Source organism: Microcaecilia unicolor, chromosome 1, assembly GCF_901765095.1.
Source record: "Microcaecilia unicolor chromosome 1, aMicUni1.1, whole genome shotgun sequence".
Lineage (NCBI taxonomy): Eukaryota > Metazoa > Chordata > Amphibia > Gymnophiona > Siphonopidae > Microcaecilia > Microcaecilia unicolor.
Genome location: NC_044031.1, coordinates 567,264,212 through 567,283,123, shown reverse-complemented (window position 1 = coordinate 567,283,123; position 18,912 = coordinate 567,264,212). Strand labels below are relative to the sequence as shown.

General features: G+C 41.0%; 1 protein-coding gene across 1 annotated transcript in view; it reads left to right on the top strand.

The window, feature by feature from the left end:
• The window catches only part of CSMD3 (CUB and Sushi multiple domains 3), a 2,043,988-nt gene that overhangs the window by 537,590 nt on the left and 1,487,486 nt on the right, over positions 1-18,912 (top strand). The window lies entirely within an intron of this gene.

Below are 18,912 nucleotides of genomic sequence, written 5' to 3'. Positions count from 1 at the left end.
TGTGTATTCAATGCAAGCATCAACACTGAATATCTGGGGCTAATTCTGCTAAGGTGCTGGAACTTATGTGGGTCCAAGCCAATATTCACCTTGGACTTGCATATGTATTGCAGGTTTCCTCACCCACTCTGATCTGCTCAATCCTGATACTCCTTTCTCCCCTTTCAGAGCCAGTAAGCCCCAAACAGGCCCCCATCCCCATAGGCCCACCAGGTCTAACTTTTCTATCCCTAGCAAGGTTCTGTAGGCAGGTGCAATGCTCACTCACTTTTGCCTGTCATGGCTCCTTTCACAAAATGTCCTCCACAACCTCTTGTGGCAGCATTGCCATACTATTAAGTATCTGAGACTGTCGCTAGGGGTCATGGTGGCCATTTTGAGAATGGAGCCTCAACGGCAGGAGTGATTGGCCATCACTCCTACCTGTTGGACCCCTCTAGACCACAGGATGGGAGGGGCCTGGGCTGGGGCTTACTGGCTTCGTGAGGGGAAGGGGGAAGAGAAAGGGTCATGAGGGAGTAGAGTCAGCAACCCTTAGGTTGCTCCGAAAAGAGTTAACAGGGCACCATCTGATATTCAGACTGTTGCTCGGTTAGCTCCATGGATAAAGTTAGGACAGCCATTTTTCTGGTTAAGTACTGGTTAACCCCAAATTAATTCAGTACCGGCTCTACCCAGGCTGTACCCAAGTTCAAGGTTCAAAGTTACATTTATTTGATTGATCGCCTAAGGCAGAGGCCATCAAAACAATTTACATATAATACAAATTCAAACATACAGCATATTACTACTACTACTTATCATTTCTAAAGCTCTACTAGACATACGCAGCGCTACAACATAAGCAAAATACATCAAGCACACACATAAAAGTAAAATAATAATGTGTAGGCTAACAAAATTTAGCAAATGAAAATAAATGCAAACAAACACAAGCAAACCTAGCAAACCTTCTGTATCTCACATTATCTTATGGATGAGGCAGATCAACAGTTAGAGAACCAAAATTTAGTTAGGGAAAGCCAACTAGAAGGGGTGGGTTTTAAGCATAGCCTTAAATGAAGGAAGAGAGTTCTCTGTATGTAAGAGTATGGGTAGATTGTTCCAGTGTGTTGGTCCAACCACACTGAACATCACCTTCCGAAATTTAGAAAATGGTATGGTGTGCAGTGAAGGAACAGACAGTAGTGATTGTTCGCTAGAGCGGAGAGGCCATCCATGGACATAAGACTGAATACTAGGTGACAAGAAAGCAGGCAGCTTTGTATGAAAAATCTTGAATGCCAGAAGCAATATTTTATAGGTAATGAGATGTTTCACCGGTAACCAGTGTTCAGCTTTCAGAATGGGAGTTACATGGTAATATTTTGTAACATGAAAAAGTAGCTTTACAGCAACATTCTGCATCAGTTGCAGTTGCCTGGTCTCTCTCTGACCTATGCTCCTAAAAAGAACATTACAGTAATCCAGTCATTACATGACAAAGACATGAATTGTAACACACAATGCCTTTTTATCAAGCAGATGCTACACAGAGTGTATCTGACGTAACCTTAAAAAAACATACTTTGACCATTGCAGAAATATGAGTCCTATAAGTCATAGACAGCCCAGCACTAACCGGGCATGAAGGTCTGGTTAAGTGCTGATGAATATCTGCAGATAGGCAGGAAGAAGTGATTTAACTTGGCAGGATATTCTTCTGCCTCGTTAAACCACTATGAATATCGGGTGGTTGGCTGATACTTATATGTGGCTCAGAGAATGTGTAAATGCTGATATCTAGGGCTCCTTTTACTAAGCGGCAGTAAGCCAAATGGAAGTAGGAAGTACCTCAGGACTACCTCAGAAGCCTGGCGGTACTTCCCACCCCTAGCGCACCGAATGGCTGTGCGGCAAGTGCTTTACTTGCTACCCAGCCATTTCCTGTTGCAAAGCGAGACTTCCCTTTTACCAGCTGTGGTAAAAGGGAGCCTCGGCGTGCATGTAAAACATGCACTAATGCCAGCGCTGGCCTCCTTTTGCCGCAGGTTGGTTAAAGGGGCCCCTAGTTTTGTACACTATACATGTCCTATTTTATCAATGTATATATACAGGGAAGACAAGAAAGGATTAACTGGCTTTATGTCACTGATGGCTTGAGAATCATTGTCAGCTCTGGCACTAAATTAAATAAAAATAAAGGTTATAATAACTTTGGTCTTACAACTTTTTATGGCATCTATTTTACATATGAATAAAAAATATGAAGTACCATCTTTGGGTATAATAACAAAATGAGTTTGTTTAATGACATATACTGGTATATCAGAAGACAACTAAAAGTGTGCAAGAAAATACATATCGGAGCCTTTTCTGGCTAAGACTGCACAAGGATGATATTCTCAAGAGAGCGCTTAAATAGATGACTTCACAGATCTCATATTTTGGATTTAATCTGAATCTGAACTACTCAATGTAGATTTGATTTAAATAGAGTTTTCTCCAGAGATGTGAATTCATCCTGGGATTGATTTTCATTGATCGCCTTACTACAGCCTGAAAGTGCCTTCTCACCTACAAGACACTGAATGATAATACTGCTCTTTCAATTTTTTTTTTTAATGTATTGCTAGTTCACAATTGTCTATGACTTTGTTAAATCCATATGCAAATTTATGCAAATGCAATTTAGGAGGTATTTGAAGAGAAAGGTTCTTCCTTAACATTGTTTTCTTATTTTAAAAAGATGGCAGTCTTTATATCTCTGATGCATTGCCCCTCAGCTCCTCTGGCAAGCTTATAAATCAGATCACCAACCATACATAATTTATTTTAGTAGGTAGCTGACTGCAGCACAGAATACAAATACGGTCTGAACAATGTTTCTCTGCAATGCATAGCAGACAAGGTTTGCAGAAACAGAAATAAAGTGACATCTTTTCATCTATTTATCTTTCCTTTCTTCGTACTATCTGACTATGCCCACACATACCCTCTAATCTGTGTGCCAGATTAAAGATACTGCACTAGTTTTAATACTGTAAACAAATTACAAGCCTTAAAGACAAATCCATGTTGCATTTTAACTCTGAATCCACTGTAGAAGAAGGTAAACATTAGAAAATAACAGTACAACACTTAGGGGGAGATTCTATATATGGTGTCTAAAAAATTGGTGCTGAAATCAGTGCTGACTACTGCTGATTATAGAATAAGCTTAGTTGATATATTAGCGCATAAAACTATGCGCATCCATTTACACCAACAAAAATGTGGCGTAAATCCCAGAGCATAGATTTAGGCACACTGGGCCATATTTTATAACTACATGTATAAATTTCAGAATGCCCATAAAATGCCCATTTCCACACCCATAACCATGCCTCTTTTTGCCTGCGTGCATTAGAAGTTTGGCGGACTTCATTACAGAATGTGTTCAGCAAGTTGTGCATGTAAATTCAAATCAGTGTCAATTAGTGCTCATTATTGCTTGTTATCAATGCTCATTAGCTTGTTAAGCACATTGTTATAGAATCCACGCCGATTTCAGCATGGAGCACTAGGTGTGCTATATAGAATCTGGGGGTTGGGTGGAATTCTATATATCAGTGCTGAAAAAAGTGCTACTCTATAAACCACACTTAAATTTAGGGTGTGGTTTATAAAATAGCACTTATGCCTGGGAATTATGACTAACTGTAGGTGTCACCATTTGTACCAACTGAAATGTAGTGTAAATATACACACCAAAATGAGGCATGTATTTCCTTCCTCATTCTGTAAGAATGTGCATAAATGCTAGAAATACCCTCATGCTGACAATGATCCTCCCATTTCCACGCCCCCTTTTTGAACTCACTTGTAAAATTTAGGCACGCTCCTGCGCCTAAATTTACACATGTATGTTCCAATTAAATGTAATTAGTGCCAATAATTGCTTGTTAAGCTAATTATCAATGCTAATTAACTGATTATTAAATTAAATTGCACATGCAAATTGGGTCTGCACCCTTATCAATGCTAATTAGCTCATTATTCAATTAAATTGCATGTGTAATTTTAGCAACTTTTATAGAATTAGGGGGTTGGGGGATTCTATAAGTGGGCACCTCCATTTAGGTACCATTATGCTGCTCATTGAGAGCCTATTCTATAACAGCACCTAGGCACCCAGATTTTATTATAGAATACTAGCATGGCACAGTATTGGCACATTTACATGCCAATGTTATACCAGTCATAGACCTGGTATAACTGCAGTAATGTAAATGCAGCAGGGATGCACATAACGCACAATATTATTTAACTTACCTGTGAAAGTGGGAGCCCTGCCCATGATCTACCCATCTGTATGCCCCCTTACATATATGTACTATGCCACTTACACAAGCTATTCTAAAATGGCACATATGCGCCCTGTTGGCAGTCTCATAGGTACGGGGATACTTGCATTAGTTATAGTATTCAACACATTTCTGCATGTAAAGGGCATGCAAATATAGGCACCCAGTTATAGAATTGCCCTTCACATTTTCAAAATCTCTTGTGCTCATCATACATAAGCTAAAAATGGGTAAATGACTAATAGCATCTCTGGGTCAATATCTCTTTGAGATGGGATCATTCTAATTCAAATTTCTTGAGTTTTTAAACTCTTGACAACATTATTCAATTCAAAATTAAAATCCAATATGGCTGACTTTTTGCCAGATTCGATTCAATTTATTTATTTATTTATTATTTTATGCGCTTGCATTTCAATGCAAACTAGCTTACATTAATTGTTTCAAGTCAGCCTAATCATGTCAAATAGACCAGGAAAGAGTGTATCAGAAATGTATTCAATATCAATGCAGATTTCCCACGTATTAGATACATTACAGCATTTAGACCTGGGTATCCAAATCAACTGAAATTCTGTGACCTAAACTGAATATAAACCAGTGTGCCATGATTCAACTAAACTTGATCCACGTGTGAATGAAGCAATAACAAAAGTAAATATTTAATGGGAGTTTATATAAAGATATGGAGGAGTAGCCTAATGGTTACTGCAGAAGACTGGGAACTGGGTTCAATTCCAATCACAACTCTTTCTGACCCTGAGTAAGTCCATTAATCCTCCATTGCTCCAGGAGCAAAAACTTAGACTGTGAGCCAGTGGCGTAGCTACGTGGGGCCTGAGGGGGCCTGGCCCCCCATAGATTTGGCCCTGGCCCCCTGCCCCACGATCCCCTTCAACCCCCCGCCACCAACGCTCCCCCGCCGTTGCCGCCTGCCCCGTCGCCGCAAATGATACCTTTTTTGAAGAGAGACTTCCTTCCGCGCTTGAGTAGCGCCTTTCTTCAACGAAGTTCCGGCAATCAGCTGTTTCGATGCCGAAGATAAGTGGAATTGAAGAAGACATTTTGAAGGAAAGATGTGTACCAAGATAAGTGTTTGTAAAAGATTTGAGTATTTGCAAGATATGATTAATTACTGTTCTGATTTTTTATGCTGTACCAGTGAGGGTAATTGTTTTCTATGGATTTCTTTGATTCAAAATTTGAGTGGAGTTTCTTTTAATGACTGATGATTATTGTGAGCCACCTATATATATTGAAGGCTTTCCTCACAGATAGGTGTGTCTCCTTTTCTACTGAGGTCTTTTTTCTCCACTTTTAATTACTAATGCAATCCTCCTGGTACAGATCACAGATGTAGAATTTTTCTATTGAATTGTGTGATTTCAATTACCCCAATATTGACTGGATAAATGTTATATCAGGGAGTACTAGGGAGATAAAATTTCTAGATGTAATAAACGACTGCTTTTTGGAGCAACTGGTCCAGGTACCAATGAGAGGGGGAGCCATTTTGGATCTGTTCCTTGGTTTTGTGCAGGGCATAGTGCAAGAGGTTGTGGTATTGTGTCCCCTGGGAAACAGTGATCATAACATGATCAAATCTGAGCTCTTATCTGGGATGAATCCACAAAGGAAATCTACTGTAGATGCATTTAATATTTGAAAGGGTGAATATAATAAAATGAAGAAAATAGTTAAAAAGAAGCTAAAAGGATTGGCTGCTAAGGTTAGGACACTAATTCAGGCATGAATGTTATTCAAAAATACCATCTTAGAGGCCCAGTCCAGATGCATTCCACGTATTTGCAAAGGTGGAAAGAAGAGAAAAAGACAGCCAGTATGACCAAATGATGAAGTAAAAGAGGCTATTACAGCCAAAAGATTATCCTTCAAAGAATGAAAAAAGGATCCAAATGATGAAAATAAGAAGCAACGTAAGCACTAGCAAGTCAGATGCAAAGCATTAATAAAAGATGCCAAAATATAATATGAAGAGAAACTTGCCGTAGAGGCTAAAACTTACAGTAACAACTTTTTCAGGTACATCAGAATCAGAAAGCCTGCAAGGTAAACTGTGGGACCGTTAATCATGAAGGAGAAAAAGGGCACTCAGGGAGTACAAGGCCTTAGTGGAGAAACTGAATAAATTTCTTGCTTCTGTCTTTACGGAAGAAGATGTAAGAGAATGTAAAGGGAATGTACAGGGAATGATTTTCAAGGGTGATGATGCAGAGGAACTGAAAGAAATCTCAGTGAACCTGGAAGATGTACTGAGCCCATTGACAAATTAAAGAATAGTAATCACCTGGACCAGATGGCATACCTCCAAGGGTACTCAACAAACTCAAGCATGAAATTGCTGATCTGCTGTTAATAATATGTAACCTGTCTTTAAAATTGTCGATAGTACTTGGAGATTGTAGGGTGGCCAATGTGACACTGATTTTTAAAAAGGGTTCCAGGGGTGATCCTGGAAATTATAGACCGGTAAGCCCTGACATCAGGTGCTGGGCAACAATAGTTGAAAACTATTATGAAGAATACAATTAAAGAACACATAGACAAAAATGGTTTAATGGAACAGAATCAATATGGGTTCAGCTAAGGAATTTTGCCTCACCAATTTGCTTCATTTCTTTGAAGGCAGGAATAAACATGTGGATAAGGTGAGTCGGTTGATGTAGTGTATCTAGATGTTCAGATAGCTTTTAGTCTCAGGAGTCTCTCAAGTTTCTCATGAGTGACTCATGAGAAAATTAAAGAGTCATGGCATAGGAGGCAAGGTTCTGATCTGAATTAGGAATTGGTTATTGGACAGAAAACAGAGAGTAGGGTGAAATGGTCATTTTTCTCAATGGAGGAGGGTAAACAGTGGAGTAGGGTGAACAGTGGAGTGCCGCAGGGATTGGTACTGGGAATGATGCTATTTAACATATTTATAAATGATATGGAAATCAGAATGATGAGTGAGGTTGTTAAAATATGTGCAGACTGTGAAATACTGCAGGAAGACCTTATGGAACTGAAAAACTAGGCAAGAAAGCAACAGGATGCTAGGAATTATTAGGAAAGGGATGGTGAATAAGACCAAAAATATGCCTCTGTATCGCTCCATGGTGCTACCACACTTTGAGTATTGCATTCAGTTCTGGTTGCCATATCTCAAAATATATAGCCGAATTAGAAAAGGTTCAAAGAAGAGCACTAAATAATAAAGGGGATGGAACTCCTCTCATATGAGGAAAGGCTAAAGAGTTTAGGGCTCTTCAGCTTGGAAAAAAAGATGGATGAGGGGAGATATGATTGAGGTGTACACATTCCTGAGTGTTGTAGATTTTTTACGCATTCCAAAAGTACAAGACTAGGGGAACACTCAAGGAAGTTACATGGAAATACTTTTTTTTTAATTGTTTATTTATAATTTCAAATTTACAATTCAAGCCAAAAACGCTGTTTAGAAAAGCAGTTTGAATACAGTAATCTTTTACAATAAGAAAACAATATAATAAAGAAAACATGAATACCCATTCTTAAGCATCCTTATTATATATTCCCCTGCACAAATCCACAAATGTGATTCAAGACTTACATATATGGAGAACACAAGGAATTACATCACTTAGATAAGTAAAGGAAAAAGAGAATGGAACCTGTGTAGCTACTAAAATTTCCTTCCTTCAGGACTTTTGAGTCTCTTGTCCAATACTCTTGGTAGCTAGGAATTCAGTGAGATGTGTAGGTTCAAAGAATACATATTTAGTTGCCTGATGTCTAACTATACATTTACATGGATAGTGCAGAAAAAAGGAAGCTCCCAACTGTTGGACTCCAGGTCTATACAAAGAAATTGACGCCTCCTTTTTTGCGTCTCTTTGGGACACATCGGGGAATATCCTTACTTTCAATCCAAAAATGTCTTTATTTCTATTTTTTAAGAAAAGTTTCATCATCCACCCCTTATCAGGTGCCAGAACCACAGTGGCTAACAATGTTAGGAAATTGCTTTTTCTGAGTCGAGGACTCTAATATAGCTGACACATCCAAGGGGGAATCTGAAGACTTCATGTATTTCTCCTGGCTTTCCTGGTAGGTAATATACCTGTAGCAAAGGCGGAGTACATTGTTTCAGGGATTAAAAGTATGTCCTTCATATACTTCAACAACATTTCTTTTGGGGAAACTGTTTTAATCTTTGGAAAGTTAATGAAACAAAGATTATTACTTCTCTGATTATTTTCAAGCGCTTCTATTTTTCTACGCATATTTGTTAAATCTTTAACCATTATAACTTGAGTTTCTTGCACTTGTTTTCCTTTCTGATCTTAATTCATTATTTTCTCATTTATTTGTTTAACGTCCTCTGTAACTTTGGTCAAACTTTCAGTTAACATTTGAGTTTTTATTTCCAATTGGTTAATTTGAGGACACAAAGCTTTACCCAAAGAGGTTATCAAGGCCCACAGAGAGTCGAGAGTCACTTCAGTGGGCTTTTCCATAGAGGAAAATATTTGCAAAGGCAGAGTAGGTTGTAAGGAATTACTTATCTCACTTTCCGTAACCAAGCGATTTCCCGCCAGCAAAGATGTCTGACTCACAGCGCTTACAACATCCATCTCAGCGGATTCTCCCAAAACGAGCCCCTGCTGTTCCTGTGCCTCATGTCGCGCCAACTTCTCCGTAAGTGACACCAACAAAGGGGAACTCGTTTGCTGTGGTTGCGGAGGGGGAGTCCTTCTGTCTGGGCTTAAAGTTGTTTCAAGCGCAGGCATTGACACTAGGCCTCCATTTGCTCCGGTCGGTGCAATCGCGCCGCTCTCAGACCGTGTTTCCTGTTGGCTCTGAATGAATGAGTCCATAGGTCCGATCGTTGGGACGGCTTGTCTACCGGAGGTCACTGTGCTGGTTGATTTGCCCCTTTGCTTAGGTATCACGAAGGCTTGGATTCAGACTCAGTCAGAGCTCTGCTAACACAGGTCCACTCGCGTTGGCCATCTTGAATACATGGAAATACTTTTAAAACAAATAGCAGGAAAATATTTTTTCACTCAACATATAATAAAGCTCTAGAACTGTTTGCCAGAGGATATGTTAACAGCGGTTAGCATATCTTGATTTAAAAAAGGTTTGATGACTCAAGTTCATACGAGCAAAAAGCTTTAACAAGAAAATCTGCACCCAAAACTAAGGAGCCATTTACTAAGCTGTGTAGGCGCCTACACACGTCAAACACATGCCAAATTGGAGCTACCGCCCAGTTACCATGTGGACCTTGTGGTAATTTTGGTGCGCGTCCGCTACGCGCGTCTGAAAAATATTTTTTATTTTCTGGCACGCGTAACAGATGCGCGCCAAGTGGAATTTGATGTGCATAGGTCATTATCACCTAGATTCCTTACTGCTAGGTCAATGGCTGGTGGTAAGATCTCAGACCCAAAATGGACGCATGGCAATTTTGATTTTGCTGCACATCCATTTTCGGCAAAAAAAGAGAGGCCTTTTCTGTAGGCATGCTAAAAAATGGATCAGTGTGCTCCCCAAACCCGTGCCTACACTACTGCAAGCCATTTTTCAGTGCGCCTTTGTAAAAGGACCCCTAAATATTTAACATGTGGATTAACTCTAGAAAGGGAACCGATTGACCTGCACACACCCAAAAAAGTGGAGAAAAAAGACGCTCAGCATTACCACTCAAACCAACAGAAGTTGAAGGCATTGAGCACAGCACATTATCACATGTCAGAAAAAACTCTGGTTACTATAGTGTACACTAATCTCTTCAATTCCCAAACAGAGTAAAAAACACGTGTGTCCTCAGATAAGAAAAATAAATTACAGTCACTGTAATCCGAAGCAGGTGAGCAATTCCAATCAACTTACCTCATGCTGTCTTCATATTGAATATCTTCTTATCTGCAACCACTCATCCATCTCTTTTCCAAGACATTCAATATGAACACAGTGTGAGATAAGTTGATTAGAATTTTTCTCCTGCTTGGGATTACAGTGAGTGTGATTTATTTTTCTTCACTGTGGACACACATGTGTTTTGTTTTTTTAAATTCTGTTTGGTAATCGAAGAGATTGGTGTACACTACAGTAAGTGGAGTATTATCCTGACCTGCAATGGTGTGCTGTGCTGAATGCTTTAAACTTCTGTTGGTTTGAGTGGTAACGCTGAGGTCTTTTTTCTCCACTTTTTTGGTCTGTGCAGTTCAATTGGTTCCCTTTCTAGAGTTAATTGACATGTTAAATATTTAGCTTTTGGTGCAGATTTTCTTTTAAAAAAAGGTTTGGACAAGTTCTTGGAAGAAGAGTCCATAGTCTGGACATAGCATGTGGAAGCAACTGCTTGCGCTGGGATTTGTAGCATGGAATGTTGCCACAATTTGGGTTTCTGCCAGGTACTTGTGACCTGGCTTGGCCAATATTGGAAACAGGATACTGGGCTAGATGGACCATTGATCTGACCCAATATGGCTACTCTTATGTTCTTATGCTCTCTTTTATAAGTGTAACCCTATGATTGTATTTGCATTAATGGGTTGTTTATAGTATTTCAAGCTCTGTTGTGCATGGGTCCTAGGGCTCTACATGGGAAATATAGCATCCAATTTGGAATGTTCCATTCCTCAGTATTTTATTAAAAAATCTCTACCTAACACATATAGGAATGCACATATGTACCACACATGTACCACATGTATTTTCTGGTACATACAAATCTATATGTGCAGAAAAAGAATTCCATTATTGGGGCTTTACATGTTTAAGTTCTGGAATGTACACACTTATGTGCCAGTCCTCCAACATATGTGAGTATTTCTTGGCACTTACATATTTGGTAGATGTTATAAATCTATATATGCAAGAAGAGCTAATTAAGGAGTCACCCATAATAGGTCTATCATATACCATTTTGAAATAGTAGTAGACACCATAGAGGTGAGTACAGTTGCCTTCTGATGCACTGTAGGACAACCCAGTCCCAAATGTGCTGCCAGTGGTTTCTTGCCCATGCCTCAGAACAACTGTTACCTCTAAGCTAAGCAGGAGTCCTCTAACTGTATTGCAGCCAGTGTGTGTGTGTTCAATATTGTGTTTTCAATTGATAGAGCTCCCTGGAGTCCTGTAGATCTTTTCTGTCCCTTATTATTGAAAATATGATAGTGAAACAGCACCACCCACTTCCAGAACTGGAGGTGGAGGAGTCCTGCTCATATTATTTATTTATTTATTTGGATTTATTTACCGCCTTTTTGAAGGAATTAACTCAAGGCAGTGTACAATAAGAATAGATCAAACATGAGCAGGATGCAATTAGAGCAGTAAAAATATTCGAACAACAATACAAGTATGGCATGGTATACTACTTACAATGTCAATTCTACTACTACTACTACTACTACTACTACTTAACATTTATAGAGCGCTACTAGGGTTACGCAGCGCTGTACAATTTAACAAAGAGAGACAATACGTAATAGAACATTATAATTGATAGTGAATGGTAAAGCAAAGATGTAACATATAGATAGGTAAGAAAGTAGGAAGAGTTAGAAGTAAGGAGATTGATTTAAAGAAAGTTGCACATGAGATCACAGAGATGGTTAAATATTATCTCAGCTCATGTCCCTGCTGCAGTATATGCAGCCTGAGTCACTCCTTATTGTGGTGTGAGTGAGACTAACAAGTTAGTTACTTCTTCCATTAAAGGCCTGGTTGAAGAGCCAAGCTTTCACCTGCTTCCTGAAGTAGAGATAGTCTTGGTTTAATGCAGCCTTTCAGGCAGTGCATTCCAGAGTGTGGGGGGCTACTCCGGAGAAGTCTTGCTTGCGGGTATCACCTTGTGTAATGTCTTTGGAGAGGGTGTGGGTAGTGAAAGTCCTTGGGAGGGAACCTTAGCATCGTTGGCGGGGAAAAGGTGCTCAGAAAAGGCACAAAAGCTGGAACAGAAATCTGTAATATATGAATGCAGTCCCTTTATAATTGGGAACTAAAAACACATATTTTCGACCTGCCATTATCCCCGAGATTTTATCTATGGCACCGTAATTTCTACACAGAAATTGAAGCGTATTCTATAACAATGTGCATAACTTAATTGGTTAACTAGCTAATCAGTGCTGTTAATTGGATGTTAACAAGCAATTATCAGCAGTAATTACATTAATTAAGATTCAACCGCACTTACTTGATAAGCGTATCTGTACCATGGTGCACCTAAATTCTAAACAAAAAAAACAGCTCCACGGGCCTTTAAAATGGAACACAAAATTCTAAGTCACATAGTTGAAAAGTGGGCATGGCCAAGGGCGGGGCAGTGGAGGTTTCTAAAATCTATGCATGTTGTTATAGAATATACCCACTCTGTGCTTAATTTAAGTTTCAGGATTTGACACCAAGTAGAGCCATGGTGTAAATGACTATGACTAGATTTGGTCGCATGTAGAGGGCTCGGTGTCATTCTATATACCATGGTAGAAATTTAAGCGTATTCTATAAAATTTAGGCATACCTTTACAGAATACACCTAGGTGTATTTTTTTTTCCCATATGGATATTCAGGTGCCATGTATACAATCTAGCCAATAGGCCCTAAACTCTGCCCCCTTTAAATCTGTGCATCATAGAGCATTTACACATAGAAACAGCAGCATTCTGAAATTTACCATGTATACATGTGCCATCTATTCATGAAAAATATCTCTTTTTCCATCTATAAATCTAAATAATTGGGTATCTTACAATAATATCAACAATAATAATAACCACTATTACCTACATCAATTGTTGATCTGAAACATTTTAAATATCTTTGCACATGACATACTAAAACCATCCTTTATTAAACACATATATACCATTAACAATATAATTATACTCTCTAGATGATTTGGATAACCTTCTTTCACTGGTCACTCAGGGTGTTTTATAGACATATTTTTATGGTAAACATACAATTCCACCCACTACTAAATACCCCCCGGATCTGGAAAGCTGGGGCAGATATGAACCTGACAGTAGCTCCGAACAGACTCTCAGAAAGTCTCAGAAAGTAGTAAGTCTGAAGAAAACTACTCAATGTCCTCAGTTCTCACTATGAACCTTGTCCCCTCAAAGTGGCTTATTTAGTAGTCCGATATATCTAATATGCTGTTAAATACTGTTCAATAAGCCACCCAGATCTCAGCTCAAATCCTCAGGTGATTGCAGAAGGTGGTGGCAGTGGTAGGGGGAGTTCAGAAGTGGTGCAGGAGGGGCGGGAGCTGGGTGAGGCAGGCTAAAATGTCCCCCCCCCACACACACACACACACCTTGACCAGGGTTGCTTGTAAATTTTTAACAACAGGCTCTCTCTCCCGGTCCACCTCTGCACCCCCCCCCCCCCGTCCACCCTTGTGCCCCCCCCCCCCCCCGTCCACCTCTGCGCCGACCCAAAATTGCAGAGCTGCTATAGCCGGGGGGGGGGGGGGGGGGCGCAATGCATTACTCTCTCCAGGAAAAAAAAATTAAATGATCCCAGGTTCCAATCTAATTCATGTTTTAAGTGGGATAAAATGCCATAAATAGGTAAATAAATATAAACTTTTAATGTTGAGCAGCCCGATTCTCAAAGTGAACATATTCCAAACACTATACTGAAATAAAATGATTTTTTTTCTACCTTTGTTGTCTGGTGACTGTTTTTCTGATCATGCTGGCCCAGTACTCTGATTCTGCTGCTATCTGTCCTCTTAACTCCGTTTCCAGGGCTTCCTTCCATTTATTTCTTTACTTTCTTCTTCATTTTCTGGTCATCAACTTCTGCCTATTTTCTTCATCCATATGCAGTTTTTCTCCTCTCTTCTTTTCCCTCATCTCATCTCCTTCCTCACTCTTCCCTGCCCTCCATCCATGTCCAGCATTTCTTCTCTCGTCCCCTCCTCTCCCCTGCCCTCCATCCACCCATGTCCAGTGACCCTCCTCTTCCCTGCCCTCATCCACCGATGTCCATTGACCCTTCTCTCCCCCTGCCCTGCATGCACCCAGTGACCCTCCCCTGCCTCTCCATGCACCCATACCCAGTGACCCTCCTCTCCCCTGCCCTCCATCCACCCATGTCCGGTGACCCTCCTCTCCCCCTGCCCTGCATGCACGTATATACCCAGCGACCCTTCTCTCCCCTGCCCTGCATGCACCCATACCCAGTGACCCTCCTTTCCCCCCTGCCCTCCATCCACCCAATCCAGCAGTGACCCTCCTCTCCCCTGCCCTCCATCCCACCCATACCCAGTGGACGTCCCTTCTCTCCCCTCCATGATCCACCCATGCCCCAGCGATGACCCTTCTCTCCCCTCCATGATCCACCCATGCCCAGCGACTCCCTAGTTCTCTCCCCTGCCACCCCCTCCTGAGTTGTTAATGGAATTCTCCTCCCTCCCTCCCGCCTGTCACCGATCTGACCTCCTTTAATTCGTCGGGCAGGCAGTCTTGCATGCCCGCTGCAAGCACTGGACTCAGTCCCCCGCTGGCGCTAACCGTTTCCGCACTTCAAAATGGGCCGCCGAGACTTACAGGGCAAAGTCTCGGTGGCCATTTTAAAGCGCGAACCTGCAGCACCAGCGGGGAGAGTCAGGCACTTGCAGTGGGCAGCAACACTGCCCTGCCCTGAAGAATTGTCAGGTCGGTGGATGTGAGGGAAGAGGGAGGGAGGAGAGGCCGGCTCGCGGGTTTCAACAACCGGCTCGCAAGACTGAGCAAAGTTAACAAGCGGCTCTTGCGAGCCGGTGTGAGCTGGCTACAGCACACCACTGCCTTGGGCTCTGGATCCCTATCCCACCGAGGTCCTAGCTACTTGGCACCTCAGATAGATAGAAAAGCATTATCATATCTATGACATTTGAATGTTCTAGTGTGTGCTTATTAGGTGTTTCATTGTTTTAAGCTATGTTATTTGAATATTCTCCCATGCTGTCTATTATGGTATTCTTTGTATTGTACTGACTTAATTCTTCCAAGTTTACTTTATTTATTGTATTTATGCTTATAGTTGGTCATTTTACCATTGCTAAGATGTTAACAAAACTGTAAGTGTTATGTTAAACTGGACCTGCTGTACACTGCCTTGGGTGAATCTGTTCATAAAGGTGGTTGATAAATCCCAATAACTAAATACATTTCTAACCAGTCTTGAGAGCTTGGATGTGGAAATGGCAAGTAAATAATTAAATTCTAATGGTAGGCATTGTGGTGACCAGATAGGTGTTTTGCTCACCAGCAAGAATGATGAAACGCCAGTAGAAATCATCTTACAATGGGGAGCAGATCGAGATTGGCAGCTTTTATTCCATTTTTCTTAGGGTTGTTTTTTTTTTTTTCATCTCAGAGCTATTGTCGTCAAGTGTGTACACTGTGTGCAAAGAGAGCGCTCATTCACAAACCATCACACATGGGCAAACCAGTGTGAATGAATGCACTATCGGGAAAGAGTATGCACTTTTTAAGAAGAATGTCTCTTTACAATAGGGCCGATTCAGTAAATAACACTCAAATTTGGGCAATGGGAAAAATTGGCACAGAGTGCTATTCTATAAAAAGCTCCTCCAAGTTTGAGTACTCTTTATAGAATATGTTTAGAACCCATTCCAATGCCCAACTTGGGTGACGGTATTTATGCCAGCTGAAACACTGGTGTAAACCGCTGGCATACAACTCTTGGCATTTGTGGACTTGGGAATGGCTTTTGAATCACCTTTGAGTTGTAACATATGGATTTAGGCACACAGGGCTATAGAATAGCGCTCAGGAAGATGAGTACACAAAATCTAATCACTGCCAATTAACTGCAATAATTGTTGACCTCAATTATTGCTAGTTAATGGCTTGGGTAAATTAATTAAGTCTTCTCAAAAGCCTGGCTATAGGGCTCGTTTTGAAACAGGAAAAAAACATCCAAAATGTGGAACAAAGAGGCAAATGGATAGGATTTTTTCCCAAAACAACCAAATTGCTATTTTCTAAACCCATTTAAAAATTTTCTTCTATGCAGTGTATCCAAATCACAAGGAGGCATGTTGGGGGCATGTCAGATGTGGGATTTGGGAGTTCCCAGAACTTGGACTTTTTCTGCCTTCATGGAACGAAGCAAAAATGCCCAGCATTAAAAGTTAGACATTTTGGTCTCAACCTGTTTCAGTCCCAACTAAGTCATAACAATGTGCCCTAAAATGACCACTGGGGGGATTAAGGCATGACCATCTTACTCCCCAGTGGTAACTGATCCACCCACCCCTCAAAGATATGAAAGATATAGTACATACCAGTCTCTGTGACAGCTTCTGATGTTATGGTCTGTCCTATTAGAGCTGCAAGAAAGTCACTAGTGTAGCCTATTGGTTGGTGCACTTCACTGTAGAGAAGGGGACCCACACCCATATCCCATTCTGTTACACTTTGGTGGAAAGTATGATCCATCCAAAATCCACCAAAAACTTACTGTACCTACATATAGGTGACTCCTGCATGTAAAAAGGGCTATTGTAGTGGTGTACAATTGGGTACAGTAGAGTTTTGGTGGGGTTTGGAGGGCTCAACATACAATAAAAGGGGGTAATGATGAGATATGTACCTGGGGTCTTTTATGTGAAGTCCACTGCAGTACCCACTAAGGTGGCCCTCTGCTCTGCTGGGATGTCTGTGTGGCCAGTCTACTAAAGGCCTCTTTTACCAAACAACACTAGCGATTCCTACGCAGCAATGCTGATGAAGCCAATCAAAAAATAGGCTTTGTCGGCATTGCTGCGATGGGAATTGCTAGCATGGTTTAGAAAAAGAGGTCCTAAGAATTCTACCCCCCACCCCATACATTTCAATGGATTGTATTTGTAGGTTTTTCCCTTTGTCGTTTTTCCCCCTGAAAATGGTCCAAAAAGACAGACACACAGAGCACAAAAACAGGTTTCAAATGAAATGTGTTTATCAAAATAAAAACAGGGTAAGCCTATTACTATGGAACATCTCCTTTGATTTAACTCAAATACTGCAGCCATACCAACTGGTTTGTCACCTAAGATCAGATGGTACAAGGCAATTGACCTTGTCAATGCTGAAAAATATACATGATGCTGAGACTAGAGAGGCTGCTTTCTCTATTGCTGGTCCATTGATGTGGAAAGATTACCTGTATATTTACAGTTAAGAAAGATGACCTGACACATAGGCGGGTCGATGGCACAAACGGGTTGCGGCCCAGGCACGGCTAAAAAGTAGGGGGGAGGGGAGGAGGAGAGCAAGCAGGTAAGACAGGCATAAGAGTTGGCAAGTAATAAGGCAGAGGGGGAGGTCCGAAAGGGGAGGCTGCTGGAGACAGTGAAAAGTGGTGTCTTGCAAGACTGCAATTGCCATTTGTACCCTACTGCTCCAGCAGTTCAACCACCCACCCACCCCAATTTTAGGAAGGTAGGGGTCATGTCACAGCATTCGGTGGGTCCTAGTTCAATTGAGTACAACAGTATGTGTCAGACCAATTCAAGCTGCAAGGTGGTCAAATGTGATTAGTTGGGTCACGTGCTAGCAGTGGCATGGGTGACATCAACACAAAGGGCGATCCCTTTCTTCTACAGAGGGGGACCAGTGCCAGCGTAACTGAAAGTCGATGGTGCCTACCTCAGACTTGTATGGGATGGGGAGGTTGAAGGCATCAAGAACGAGAGTCAGCGTTAAAAGGGGATGTGCTTCTATGGCAATCCCTCATTAAGGAGGTGATGGTAGCGCCTCGGCATGGGAAAGGTATATGCCGCAGGCAGAGCAAAAAGGTGCCTCGGGAGTAATGCGGAACTCTATGGAGCTGTGTGACTCAGAAGGCTAGGTACCCTGCCCAAGATGTTCTTGATAGATATTCAGATATATAGAGAGAGATAATTTATTGCTAGATTGTTAATAGCATGTATGTATATCTTTGACGATAATGTAAATGTCTTCATATATGTAAGTAATAGAATGCTGCAGCCATAATAATTCCATTCTTCTTCTCGGATAATTTGTCAGGTGTGGATATATAGAGTGTGTGGTGTGATGGAAGGAGAGTGCCAAGGTGCTGCCTACCCGGCATGTGTAATGATATTTTCAGTTCAAAAATAAATAAATAACATAACATTACTAGACTTCTATACCTGAAGGATAGACAGAATCCAAGTTATGAAATATGATCACCACAAAAATGTGTATATTTATTTATGTATTTAAAATATTTATAAACCGCTGTATCCAATTGCCATAAGCGGTATACAACACAGGAACGTAGATAATCATTAGCATTGAGACAGTACATATAAAAAAACAAACATAGCAACTAAGATTGTACGTTGAGCAACCCCCACATCACGACTCCAAACGTCTGAGTAAAAAAGAGTGATTTCAGGCTGTTTCCTGAATTGCACACTGGAAGGAGAAGTGGAGAAGTGGCCTAGTGGTTAGGGGGTGGACGCTGGTCCTGGGAAACTGAGTTTGATTCCCACTTCAGGCACAGGCAGCTCCTTGTGACTCTGGGCAAGGTCACATTAACCCTCCATGGCCCCAAGTACAAATAAGTACCTGTATATGTAAG